The 14,519-nt window shown below is 32.8% G+C and overlaps 1 long non-coding RNA gene across 1 annotated transcript; it reads right to left on the bottom strand.

The window, feature by feature from the left end:
• LOC106090417 (uncharacterized) lies at positions 1–1,090 on the bottom strand. The gene is made up of 5 exons (XR_009397689.1): positions 997–1,090; positions 855–909; positions 496–695; positions 195–426; positions 1–129 (listed from the first exon to the last, which is right to left on the bottom strand). It is a non-coding gene; the product is annotated as an uncharacterized LOC106090417 (long non-coding RNA).
• Positions 1,091–14,519: the final 13,429 nt, after the last annotated feature.

Raw genomic sequence — 14,519 nt, 5'->3', positions numbered from 1 at the left:
TATAAAAAAATATTAAATTATTTTCTCTCTCAACGGCAGTCATAAAAGGAAAAGACATAATAAATTTATTCAACCTGAGTGTTGAATTTCATATTGGGAATGCTTTCGCAGTCATCCTTCTTTATTGATCTACAAATAAAAAGACGGAAGAAATATTAACACTAAACCGGGTATTAACTTACTTTTTATTTCACCCGAAGACATGCCCTCGGAGGTAATTCTCGAACTAGGAATTTTTTTAGCATCCCTATTTATCCACGGACATCGTTCCCGAATTTTAATAAACTCTAATCCCCGACAGTATTTGATTTCATCTTTAACCCAAACAAATGAACCTCATTCAAAGGAATCGAGAGAATAAATGTATCTAACCTGATTGTTGAATATCTTGCTGGGAACTTTTCCCCGTCATCGTTCTAAATTGATCTACAAATAAAAGAAAAAAAAAACATTAACAATTTAAACCAATTCTTTGGTTTCCGTATATTAATTTACTTTTTATTTTTAATTCATAACACTTAATCGCCTACAATATTTGATTCCTTCTTTAATCATGGACGTTTTATTTTAAAATGTTCGATGGCTTCACCCAAATTTATTAATTTCATGCAAAAGAATACAGAGAATAAATTTATCCAAACTGAGTGTTGAATATTTTACTGGGAACTCTTTGCCAGTCATCCTTCTAAATTGATCTGCAAAATAATAACAAAGGAAAATATCAACCCATTAAAGCAACTCTTTGATTTCTGTCCAGGGATATCGTTCCGAAATTTTAATAAACTCTAAAATTAAATCCTCGTGGACGGTTAATTGAAAATGTTCGAGGAATCGAGTAAATAAATTTATCCAACCTGAGTGTTGAATATCTTGTAAGGAACTCTTTCCCAATTGTTCTTCTAAATTGATCTACAAATAAACAGAAAGAAAAAAAATGAACACATTAAACTAACATTCAACCAACCCTTTGGATTCCGTATACTCGTATTAACGTACTTTTTATTTCATCCGAACAACTGCTATTTTTATCCATCGTTCTCGAATTTTATTAAACTCTAAGATTAAATGCCCTATAACATTTGAATTCATCTTTAACCATTGGCCTTTTTCTTTGAAATTTAAATCCCCGACAATATATGATTCCACCTTTAAGGTTTTATTTGAAAATTTTTGAAAAGATGGGCGATGGGTAAATACCTTTTGGGTAACTACCCGGGTATGTACCCATATATACCCAAATGCTGGGTATTTATAATTTTGCAGATATCCTGGGTATAAAAACATTTCCGAAACAATTTTTGATGATTTCGGATTCCTTATATATAAACCTGACGTTCTGATTCCATATCCCATTTCTGTGAAGTGTGGTCCAGATCGGACCATATTTCGATATAGCTGCCCTATAGGCCGACTTCCCGATATAGGGTATTAAGGTCATAAAAGATCCATTTATTATTATATATTAGCTGCCATATAGACCGATCTCCCGATGTAGGGTATTGAGCCCGATGCAGGGTATTGAGCCATATTTGGATATAGCTGCCATGTAGACCGATCTCTTGATATGGAGTATTGAACTCATAATAGGAGAATTTTTCATCCGATTTCGATGAAATTTGGCACAGTGAGTTTTAGTAGATTCCAATCCATTTTTGTTAAATGTGGTTCAGCCTTGTTACATGGCCTTGCCATATAATTTATTAACGTCCAAATAATAATTGACATCGTGGTTGTGTTTATTATAATAAGGCATACCTTCAATGTTAGCTACTGAGTATCTCGTCGAACACCCTTTACTCCATTTTTACAAAAACTATTCACATTAATGTCTGTAAAGAGCTCAAGTTTAACACCTGCACAAAGTAGAAATGCATCCTATGATAGTGATGGTGCCGTTAAATATTGACATGGATTGAGTTTGTGTAAACATACATATACATAAATTGCGAAAACTTTCAACTAGTAACTTAATGTCAATTTTCAAATATATTTCCATATAATCTTTAAAAGTTTGACATAAAAAGTGTGAACAAACATCCTGTGCATGCTTATAGTCTTCTAATGTTCATTCGCTGTCTGTTAGCTTATTGTAACATTTTTCACTTTGGGGGCAATGCAAATGCAAATTTTGCCCATGAACATTCCGCTAAGGAACAAGGGCAAATTTGAGCTTAATGATAAGGGGCCTCCTTTTTATAGACGAGTCCGAACGGCGTGCCGCAGTGAGACATCTCTTAGGAGGGAAGTTTTACATGACATAGTACCTCACAAATGTTTCCAGCATTAGGAGGGAAAAACCACCACTGAAAATTTTTTCTGATGGTCTCGCCAGGATTCGAACCCAGGCGTTCAGCGTCATAGGCGGACATGTTAACCTCTGCGCTTTGGATCAAAGGCCCCAAAGGGGGCAATTGCTAATGTAATACGACAAATATATTTATAATTCTTTGTTTAAAGCAAGAACTTTTATTTCACCATCCAGATTTATCAATTCCTTAAAGAACAGATGGTGCGGGTCCTCTATATTTACCCGTTAAAAGTTTGGTTATATATGTGACAGATTTCGCTTCTCATAAAATCTATTTCTTTCCAGGGGATCAAAAAATCTAGGGGTTGTTTTCGTCAAATATGTATCAAAACCAAATTTACAATCGTTTATTAAGTTTTGCAAAAATATTTTAGGTGCATCAGGACCACTATATGAAAAAAACTTATTTAAGCTATTATCGAAACTACAATTTATATAATAATTAAATGCACAAGGTACGAGCTTTTTTAAAGTTCTCGTTTAGCCATTTTGGTCGCCTGTTTGCACATCCTCCAAAACGCTTTCAGCATATACATAAATTACATTCCTTTTTTCCATAATTTTTGAACTTTAGCACCTTATCTTGTTGGTCTGGTAGTGTTGTTACGAGATCTCTTTATTCCTTCTTATTCTCATTATATCTCTCAATGGCATAAAGTATTATAGGCATCCCTTGCAATTATGGACAGCAAGTCACATGTAAGTTGTGAATTGTGGATACCAAGATATTGTCTTACTGTTGATAAATTTGTAGTTGTATTACCGTGTCATTTGCTTAATCCATATGTAATAAAATTTATCATCCTCATGAAGTATTATAAGATATGATGATGTTTTTTTCTTTCGTGAGGTAGTAAGTTCCAAAGACCTGATTATTTTCGTAACCGAAAACATTTACGTTGATTAACGGATTACTCGCTTCGAACAATGTAATGTGTTTTAGGGATAGTGGGAAATTTAACCCTTTAAAATCCACTGTGATGCAAAATGACATGGTATATTTCGTCATTGTAGGATGATGTTTTCATCATTTGTTTTTAATGTTTAAACATGCCTTCTTTTTTAATAATTTCTGTGGAGTTTCAATATACCGCGAACCACGAGTTAAAACTGCTTTATAAATATTTATATAATTCTTTTACAGTTTCACCAATGCCCAGCCCGAATCTCCTTCTTGGAATTGGGATATTTTTGAAAGAATCCCGCCAGCATTGTTTAAGAAGATTTGTTAACATCATCTCCTAAGGTCAAAAATGTAATTTTTGATATGTGATTAAACATTTTCGGAGTCGACCTTATACATATATCCCTAGAAGTTCAAGGGCCATTTTGCTCATTTGTGGGTTTAACATATTAATCTTGTATATTTTTAAAATGTAATTGTTGTCATTTCAGACATACTCAACTTGAGTAAACATATATATACATATAAATATTTAGTGCCATTATTTTTTATATTTGTTTTATATATGATTGGTTATGGGATACGATGATCATGAATCCGACATTGGTAGGATTGATGTCTTCAAAGTTTACGCATTTATTTTTATTCCTGATTAGTCAAATCTTCAGTTTTCTAATGACATAAACATTTCCAAAGGAACCATACCCCGGTAACCATATTTTCTCCTCAGCACTTCTCTTTTAAACCGGCCATTGTTGGTTAGCTTAATTGTTGCTTATTGGCAACCACGCTCAACTGCAGATCCGCCAAGCCATTGACGGTGTCCTTGTCTCCCCAACATAAAGCCTGCAAACCCGCTTAGGCAGGCATTAGACAAACATTTAAACCTACCACGCTTTTGGATCGAAATAGTGTTTTGCTTGTTTTTTAGCGTTTTTAATGCTAAAATTTGAAAATAAGAGTAGACTGCACTGAACTTCTACAATGAGTGAAACAATGTTTTGTGAAAAAAAATCTGGTGAACGAACTTAATACCCACCTTTATGCGTAAATTCTGATTCATAAAGTTTTCACAAAACATTGTTTCCCTTATTGTAGAAATTGTCCAAAAAAGCGTTTTTTACAATAAAAAGACATATAGGAAACCCCATTATTTGTTTTACCAACTTAAAAACCACCTTTATCCATAAAAATGTTTAAAATATTAAAACAAAAGGAAATTATTCATGGGGCCCGATTAAATAATATACCAACGTTCCGTTATTGTTGCCGCTTACAATGTTAAGAACTGATTAGAAAGAATCATTTTCGAATTTCGCCCATACAAATGGACTCCTCGCGTTCTCGTTCTTAGCTACTGACGAATATTGATTATTTTTTCGTCGAAATAAGTCCAAAAATATATAAAAAAATTATTTTTCAATGTATTTGGCACTAGGAGCTTTGGGGCTTAGTATTAATTTCTTGTTTTCTCTAAGTATTTCGTTCGCCAAGTAAAATTTATGTATGTATATGCTAAGATTGCATGATCAATATTTAATTTTTTTTATTCCCTTCTTTAAAACGACTGATTTGATTGGCTGAATAGTTATTGTACAACAATTAAACGAAAATACAATTAATAATTCGTTCGTTTCGTTTCGAAAATAACAGTCACTTTCATTCGATATAGAAAAATAAATTATAACATACAAAACAAATCACCACAGAATAGTCTAAAGTTTTTTATACCTTTTTACAAAAGAAATAATACAGATAATAACAGCAGGAACAATAATATTTACTTATAGAAAATTTTCCTTTCAATTAAAACCAAAAAAAAAATACATTATATTGAAAATAAGGATGACCTTTCATAGTTTAATTTTTATCTTTCCCAATATTTACATATATTATACATCTACAATAGTAGTTATTGTCAAAAATCTTTATGACAAATACCAATTTTATAAAAATTTCGTCATAAATAATAAAAAAATCAGTATTTTTGTTTTTCTTCAAAACTTATTATCTAAGAAAACTAATCTAGAAAAATATGGATTTCGCTGTAAAACGTGAACTTAATACCGGCCTCAAACTAGAAATAATCTAAATAGATAACGAGCTGGTGAATACCCTTTTTGGTGGAAAAAACAAAATAAAGTCAAAATGTAAAACTGGAAGAATAAATGTTATCTAGCCGCTAGTTTGCCGTATTAAATATGGTTAATATAATAAATATGGTTTAGTTTTGTAAGAAATCCTTATGTATAGAAAATTGTAATTTGTTTATTCTCAATGCATTAGCAATAAGTTCGATATAAATGTTAAAAAAATGTAGTACTTTACTTTCTATGCCTTCGTTTAATCACCCTCTATTAATTACTTATTAATTATGTAAGTAAAAATAAAGTGTCCATGTGCACAGTTATTTATCATCTCGCAACCGTAAATAATATAATTTTTAAATTTAATAATTTGCGTTTTCTTATATTAAGTAAGTTGTTCGCAGTACTTGTATGTCAAAGATTCTGTTGCCTCTATATTTTGTGCCTAACAGATTATCTCTCTACATTCGTTCAACCGGTGAAGGTTGATATTCGGGTCTGGTTTGGTTTCACAAAAGTTTTCGAATTCAAAGCGAGATCGGTACAGGTAAGTGCAATTGCCCAATAACAAAAATCGAGTGCATCATCTGTCAAAATCAGCGATTGGTGCAACTAATTCGCGTCATGTTTCGGTGTTTGTGGGTATATAGTTCACAACTAAAATGCACACACACAACAGAACGTTATAAAAACTCGTGAGAGATAGTGCACTTCGCGAGAAAAAATAACTTAAATCAGCTGTTTGCTGTATGCCACCTATTATATCATGCTTAAAACGTTAGATTTATTTTTTCGTATTCGTTAATTAATTCCCATAAATTCATTTACAACCTTTTTTCAAAGACATACAATATGTAAAGATACCGTTTTTCAATTGCGCTTTTTGGATGCCAGATATCGTTAGTAAAAATAAGCTCCATCTTTCAGTTATATATGTTGGTTACAAGTAGTTTTCAAAAGGTGTCGTTGGTCAAAATGGACCAAATCTGTTCTTTCAGCGATTTTTCTAAAACTGCATATTTAAAGTGTAATTTTCCACCTGCGAGCTCTTAAATAAATAAAAGGTAATGTTCTAAGAGCTATAGGAAAGTTTTCAAAAAAAAAAAACAAACACAAAAAAAGGCATCAAATCTTTATTTGAATCGATAGTATGGTCTAGATAATTTTATGTTTGAAGATTATTTCATCCAAATGTTGACCGTGACTGCTCCCCAAATGGTCCATCCGCTTAGTCAAATTTTGGCATACTCATTCCAACATTTCGGCCGGAATCTCAAGAATAAATGCCTCAATTTTTTCTTCCAATAAGTCAATTGAAGCGGGTTTGTCTGTATAGACATAAGATATATTCAGTTACAGCCATGACATAATTACCAGGTAGTGTACCGTAAATAGCTGAGCACAATTTTTTCTCGCGAAGTGTACTGTCTGTCAACGAGTTTTGGTTGTGTGTGTGTATTACAGTTAAGAACCATACCACACACAAACAACGAAAAATGGCGTGAACTAGAAACATGCACAAAAATCAGAGTTGCATTAATCACTAATTTTGACAGATAGTGCATTCAATATTTTGTTGTTGGGCAACTGTCACTACCTGTAAAGGAATATAGCTTAGAAATAGGTGGCATAAATCATTTTCGCGTGCGCCTACGATATTTTGAAAACCCTATCTCATGCTGAGTATTCTGTTTAGCTTTTCAATCTGAATGCTGTCAGACTTAATATAAAAAAATGTCATGAAAAGTTGGCTAAAAATAAGGGAAAAAGTAGAACTCTGCTCATAGTGAAGAAAATTGCAAACAAATCAAAGTGGCAACACTTGAAACCATTATACCCTATACCCCTAATGTGTTGTTGGTAACACCCAAAAGGAAGAGAGATAGACCCATTGATAAGTATACCGATCGACTCAGAATCACTTTCTGATACGATTTTGCTATGTCCATCTGTCTGTCTGTCCATGTTAATTTGTTACAGGCATGTTTTTCGGCCTATAGACGAAGCCTATTGAAATTGGAAAAAAATGGTTCAGATTTGAATATAGTATATATGTTCGTCCGATTTTTAGAAATATTGCAATAAGGTGCCCATTTGCCAATGGTAGTCATAACAAAATATGTTCAATTTGTTATAACTACCAAATTTGGTACGGATTGTTTAATAGCCCATCTGAAAACACCGGCCGAGGTCCATCAAAATTGGTACGGAATTGGATATAGCTCCCACATCGTACTTATAGGGTAGGTGTAGGGTATTACGCGGTCGGCGCCGCCCGCCCTATTCTACTTTCAGAATAGAGTAGTAACCTTTAAACTGTCCAACGATTTCAAAAATGGTACGTATAGAAATGTGAAATTTTTTAGTTTAAGAGATATCGCCGTTCAAAGTTAAACAACATTTGATTTTCAAAATAAACACACAAGTTTTAGGTAACTTGGTACGTTTGCAAGTGTTATATCTCGAAAACTAGATAAGTGTTTGTCATTTTTTATTTTTTCTATTGTTGGATATACTTAATAAATGTAGGACTAAAAAAGGCAATGATTTCTTTGAGCTTCTCTAGATGATTCACTATTTAAAAATTTCCGTAACTATTCCGTAGGCAGAATAGAATACCAACCCTTAGTCAACATTTTATAGAAATTTTGTCCTTAAAGGAATTTTAGTAACATTTTAATGAAGAAACATAGAAACTTTGGTTTTAAAGAAATTTTCAGTTACGTTTTGCTTTTGGAGAAAATTTAATAAACATTTTGTTTCTATAGAAGATTTTATTGATATTTTATGTTTAAAGAAAATTGAATTGAAATTTTGGCTCAGAATTCTAAAAATTGATATATTTATGGTTTTAATGTTTAATGAAAGTAATAATGAAACAAATCAAGCAGTACTCATTACTTGACTTTTTCAAGAAAAAATTTGACGAATTTTTTTCTAAATTTTGACGATTTTTTACAATCAAGACTTAGCAGTACTGGCCACAATTAAAGGTGGTCTCATTTGTACAACAATCACAAATCATATGGTGCAATCTGCTATCTTGTCATCAAGCTGATCGACGTTTTGCCAACACACACAAAGAAATTTGTATGCGTGTGTGTGTATATGTGTGCGTAAATGAGCAGAGAATATGCGAGAAAGAAGATAACAACAAAGAGAATGCAAACAAAAACCTGACATTTTAATACCGTCAAACCTGGCCGGCTGTTAACAGCTGTTCACGTGAGACCACCTTATTTAATCCGCCTTGACTAACTAACTTCATTATATCATGGGTCTATGTCATGACATGACTACCAAGTAGTGTACCGTAAACAGCTGGGTATAATTTTTTCTCGCGAAGTGTACTTTCTGTCAACGAGTTTTGGTTGTGTGTGCGTATTATAGTTAAGAACTATAACACACACAAACAACGAAAGATGGCGCGAACTAGTAACGTACACAAAATCACAGTTGCACTAATCACTGATTTTGACAGATAGTGCACTGTAAATGAATATATCTTGGAACTGCCACTTCCGGTAAATTAATATATCTTGGGTCTATACCAACAAACCCACGACGTTGGAAGATCTCAGAGCCAACATTGAACGCGTAGTAGCGACCGTTTCGGCTGAAATGTATAGCCAGTCATCTAAAATTTGGTCCAACCTATTGACAGATGGAAACGTGCCCGTGGTGGCCATATGAACGAAGTCCAGTTCCATTCACAAATGTTTTGATTGAACAAAGTTTTTGAAACATCTCAAATTGTTTGTGTTTTAAGAATTTCTCGGCGTAGCCGAGTTTGTTGTTTGTTTGTTTGTTTGTTCTGTATAGACTCAAAGCGGCTGAACCGATTACATATAAATTTTCACAGATTGTGTATGTTGGTATGGAATGAAACATAGGCTATAGATCCTCGCCCTTACCCATATCCGAAAGTGGTCCGATGGGCACAACAAGGGTATCAAATGAAAGGTATTGGAGACCAGAAAACGAATATGGTATTAAAATTTGGGTCCAATCACCAAGAAAGGTATTTGAGATTAGGAAACGAATGAATTTTTGAATTTGGGGTACGCCCTAGCACCCCCTAAACTGAACTTCATTTCCGTTGGGAATAAAGAACGAATTTGATATCTAATTTCAGTGCAAAGTGCCGGTGGCCGCCCCAATTCCAAAACACTCTCCAAACGGTTTATATTTACCGGCCATGGCAATATGGTGCTAAAATTAAAGGGATTTGAAAGTGCAACACCAATTTAATATCCATTTGCCTTCAAAAGACTTCATTGCTGGAGCTTCTTCATCCATTCTGACAACATGACCTAGCCAACGCAGCCGTTCTATTTTGATGCGTGTAACTATGCTATCGTCGTCATACAGCTCGTGGTTTATACGTCGCCTATATTCTCCAAAGCGCGCTAACTTTCGAAGGAGTAAAGCTACGCGCTTGAAGTTTTGCACAAATACTTACATAGCACATATATTTAATAGCGTAGGTCGGTTGGGATTGTAAATAGGCCAAATCGGTCCATGTTTTGATATAGCTGCCATATTAACCTACTTGGGTCTTGACTTCTTGAGCCTCTAGAGGACGTAATTTTTATCCGTCGTGTTTAGTATCACTTCAAACAATGGTGCAAAGTATGGTTCAAATCGGTTCATAACCTGATATAGCTGCCATATATCTCTCTAGAAACTCAATATGTCTGATCGGTGATTAGACTTCTTGAGTTTCTAGAGGGCGTAATTCTAATCCGATTTGGTTGATATTTCGCGCATATCGTTTTGGTATGACTTCCAGTAACTGTGCCAGGTATGGTCTAAATCAGTACACAACCTGATATAGCTGCCATATAAATCGATATCACGATTAGTCTTCTTGGGCTTCTTGAGGGCGTAATTCTTATCCAATTTGGTTGAAATTTTGCGTATATCATTTTTAGACGACTTCCAACAATTGTGCTAAGTATGGTCTAAATCAGTTGGACTTTTTGGGGATCTGGAGGGCGCAATTATTATTCGATTTGCTAGAAATTTTGGAGGTGGTGTTTTTCTATGACTTCTAACAGGCGTGGCAAGTACGGTCCATATCGGTCAATTTCCCATGAACATTCCACTAAGGAACAGGAGATACTTCTCTCATATCAATGAGTGCAGTCCGATTAAAGTTTAAGTTCAATGATAAGGGGATTCCCTTTTACGCCGAGTACGAACGGCGCGCTGCATAGCGACACCACTTGGTAGAGCATTAATAAGTATGATACCAATCAATTTATCAGCTGTTTAATGGCATGTGTATACACAAATGTGAGTGTGTGGACCGTTCTCAAATTAATTTCAATGAAACACCAAACTATTTAAAAAGAAACAAATGCAGCTTTTTATTTGTAAATTAGACTTTCTAGTATTTTCATTGGTATGAGTTAAATAAGCACAACTTTTTAAAAGCCTAAGCTTTGGCAACATCTTTCACTTGTTTCAAAATAATGTTGTTGTAATTGCAAGACCAAAAGCAAAACACTAGGTTTCACAAAATATATATTCATTTACAAGTAGCGGCAGTTGCCCAACAACACAATATTGAGTGCACTATCTGTCAAAATCAGTGAATAGTGCAACTCTGATTTTGTGTATGTAACTAGTTCGCGCCATTTCTTGTTGTTTGTGTGAGCATGGTTCTTGACTATAATACACACACAACTAAAACTCGTTGACAGATATTGCACTTCGCGAAAAAAAAATGTGCTCAGCTGTCAACGGCACACTACCTATTAATTATGCCATGACTTCACAATCGACATTACTTTGTACAGATTTATTACAATACAATAGTTTGCTAGGAAAGCAACATTTTTTATTTATTTTAGAAGTATATTTTTTTATTGGGTTGCCCAAAAAGTAATTGCGGATTTTTCATATAGTCGGCGTTGACAAATTTTTTCACAGCTTATGACTCTGTAAATGCATTCTTTCTTCTGTCAGTTATCAGCTGTTACTTTTAGCTTGCTTTAGAAAAAAAAGTATATTTGATTAAAGTTCATTCTAAGTTTTATTAAAAATGCATTTACTTTCTTTTAAAAAATCCGCAATTACTTTTTGGGCAACCCAATATATTTATATACAAATTCTTTCTTATTTATACATCCACAAATATTAATTTTTTTTCATTGCGAGTAAGTAAATGTGAGCAAGATCACTTACACTGACAAAAACCCCATTTACACTGCTCATTAAATCCGGATTTAAAGCTCTCGTCAGCCGATTTTATAAAGGGGAGACAGATGATCGAGCCATTAAATCCGGATTTAAAGAGCAGCGTAAACGGGGTTAAACACTTAGTTACAATGAGAAGTTTTGCGATCACGTTCATTTTACGTAAGAAAATGACTTGTTGCGCAGCGATTGTGGTTGTGCTCTTTTTGGGCGTCGTAAATCACGATTAACTGAATAAGGTTATGCCAAGCGATCAGACGGCATAAAATTTTTTAATCTTTGGCAGTACTTTACTTTGAGGATGTCATATTGTTCTCTTTTTACATTCATACTTTGTTTATGTTTTCTCCAATTAGATGGCATTTTCAATCGGCAGATTTGACATCCTTAATGATGTTAATGGGGCCTATCCACTTTATGTTTTCGGAAGTGACCTAACCTCTTATTAGTGAATCCTGGGCTGTAAATTAGATTATTTTTTCTATTTTTCGGCAGAGCGGCTTGCTTTAAATTAAATATGCTGACATTTGCTGCCAAATTTTGAGAGCACAAAAATTTTTCTGTTATTTCAATCCTCTTTGCAGACTAAATATAATGTATTGGGTTGCCCAAAAAGTAATTGCGGATTTTACATATAGTCGCCGTATTTGATTAAAGTTCATTCTAAGTTTTATTAAAAATGCATTTACTTTCTTTTAAAAAATCCGCAATTACTTTTTGGGCAACCCAATAAATAAAATGAAAATAAGAGACGGGTTCAAATCCCTCCTCAGTCAGCATCCATTATGGTTCGTCACCCTAGGAGTGGCGATCATTTTCATTCCCCTTCCCGGTTGAAAGAAATGTTAAAAATTTTCGAACTAATACCATGTGTTCGCTTTGCGACGTGTTTTGCAACGAGTTTTCCTATACATTTTCAATGTGAGCAAATCTTCTTATTTGAGGAGATTTGCAGCAAATCTCCTTCCAAATGCAAATGCAACACTGCATTTGCATTGAATTCCGGTTATTGTTGGGATTTTTAGGTAGCACTTTTTCTTAGCATCTGACAATTTCTTATTGAAATTATAAAATTTAGTAGTAATTTAACAAAATCGTTTCACAAAATTAATTGCTGACCGCAATGTATATGCTGAACACAATAAAAATGCTAATCACATTAAAAACACTATCAAAAACTTCACTGTTGACAAATAAAAACCCCATAAATCGTAGTGGAAACGGGCTTTGGAGATTATCTTAAATCAAGTGGATTTGGGATCTAGTGGAAACATGGCTTAAGGCATGTATCGTTAAAGGCGGACTGGCTTGCCTCAGGCCTAACACGGTTCCCAATAATGCAACGGGGATTACTAAATAAAAGTCCATCAAAGAATATTAATCTAAATAAAATTTTTTTTATTTAATATTATTTTATTTTCACTTTTTTTGTTGTCATTTTAATAATAAGTATAATAACATTTTGTTTGTTTCTTTTAAATTATTAATTTTAACTTAATTTCATTTAAATTGTTTCCTTTTATACTTGGTTTTTGTTTCTCTGTTTTTGGTTTTATTCGGATTTTTTAGTTAAATTAAATTAATACAATTTGTTTTTGGTTTTTTTTTTGTTTTTGTTTTGGTTTCTGTTTCGTTTAATTAAATGTATGTATAATAATTAGAATTAGGCAATCAATTGTAATGATTTTCTTTTTGGGGTTTTTTTGTTCCAAATAAAAATTCTATTGTTGCAATGGTTGTTTAGGGTGCGTGGGAATTTAAGATTAGTTGGGGGAGAGGTGTTTGATTTTTCTGATTGTATGGTTTGCGAGTAAAACATGATTTAATTAACGATTTTGTGTATGGATTTTTATTAAAAAAAAAAAAAACATTTTCTATTTCTCTTCCTTAGGGCGTACACAATTCAATTTTTGTTCTCGAAAATGGCTTGTTTTTATTTTTAGATTTTTATAAATTTAAAAATTTGTTACGTTCTATAATAACCACCAATTAGTAGGGGCGAAAAGTAGGATTTAAAGAGACGCAAAGTGGGAGAATTGGAAATAGAGAGGAGGAGTCACAAAATAGAATTAAAGATAGATAGTAAGGCAAAGGTATGGGGCTTGGAGTTTGGTGAAATCTTTTTTTTTTTTAATTCGATTCTGATTTGTTTGAAATTTTGGGGGACTTTCAATATATGTTTAATTGGATTTTGGTTTGTTAAGTGCAACATTGGTTTTATTTTATTACTTTTTTTATTTATGGTTTAAATTAAATTTATGAAATATTAACTGCATTGGATCTTTACGAGCAGTTCTTTTATTTATTTCTTTGTTCATTTACTATTTAATTTTTGGTTTACTATACAACTTTTTCTTCAATTTGATAATGTTTAATAATTAGTTTTTATTGTTAATTTCTTATTTTTTTGTTTTGTTTTGTTTAATTTCTCTTTAAATTTAATCTTATACATTACATTGCTATTTCAATTTTATGTTATTTTTATTTATTTTTTTAAATTATTTATTAATTCTTCTTGTTTTTAAGGGGACCTAATTTTAAATCAGGATTCGGTGTTTTAATTTTTTGGGATTTTTTTTTATTGTAAGAGTTTTGTTTTTTTCTTTTTGTTTGTTTCAAGGTATAATACAAGAGTTGTCTCATACTCAGGGGGTGGTTCCATTCTCAATTTTCTAATCGTCATTTAGTTTAGAATATGTTTTAATTTTTTTTTATTCCTATTGCAGGTGATTAGAGCTGATGTTGGGGATTTTTTTTTGTTTTCGGTTTTAATATATTCGTCATGTATGTATGTATGTAAATTGAATGGGGGTGTTTTTATGCGCTCTGGATGTGAGGATAATTGTATTATTTTGTATGTATGTAGGTATGTTGTATGTATGTGTGTCCACTTGACTATTTATGTATATGTTTAACAATAGTGATTTCAGTTGTTACATTTATGTTTGTTACCTTTGTTTCTAAACTAGCCCAAAGGTATTTGGTTTGGATATCAATTTCTTTCTCATTACTTTAG

The sequence above is a fragment of the Stomoxys calcitrans genome, chromosome 3 (assembly GCF_963082655.1).
Source record: "Stomoxys calcitrans chromosome 3, idStoCalc2.1, whole genome shotgun sequence".
NCBI classification, from domain to species: domain Eukaryota; kingdom Metazoa; phylum Arthropoda; class Insecta; order Diptera; family Muscidae; genus Stomoxys; species Stomoxys calcitrans.
The sequence above is the reverse complement of the archived record's forward strand: the minus strand, read 5'-3'. Positions and strand labels throughout refer to the sequence as shown.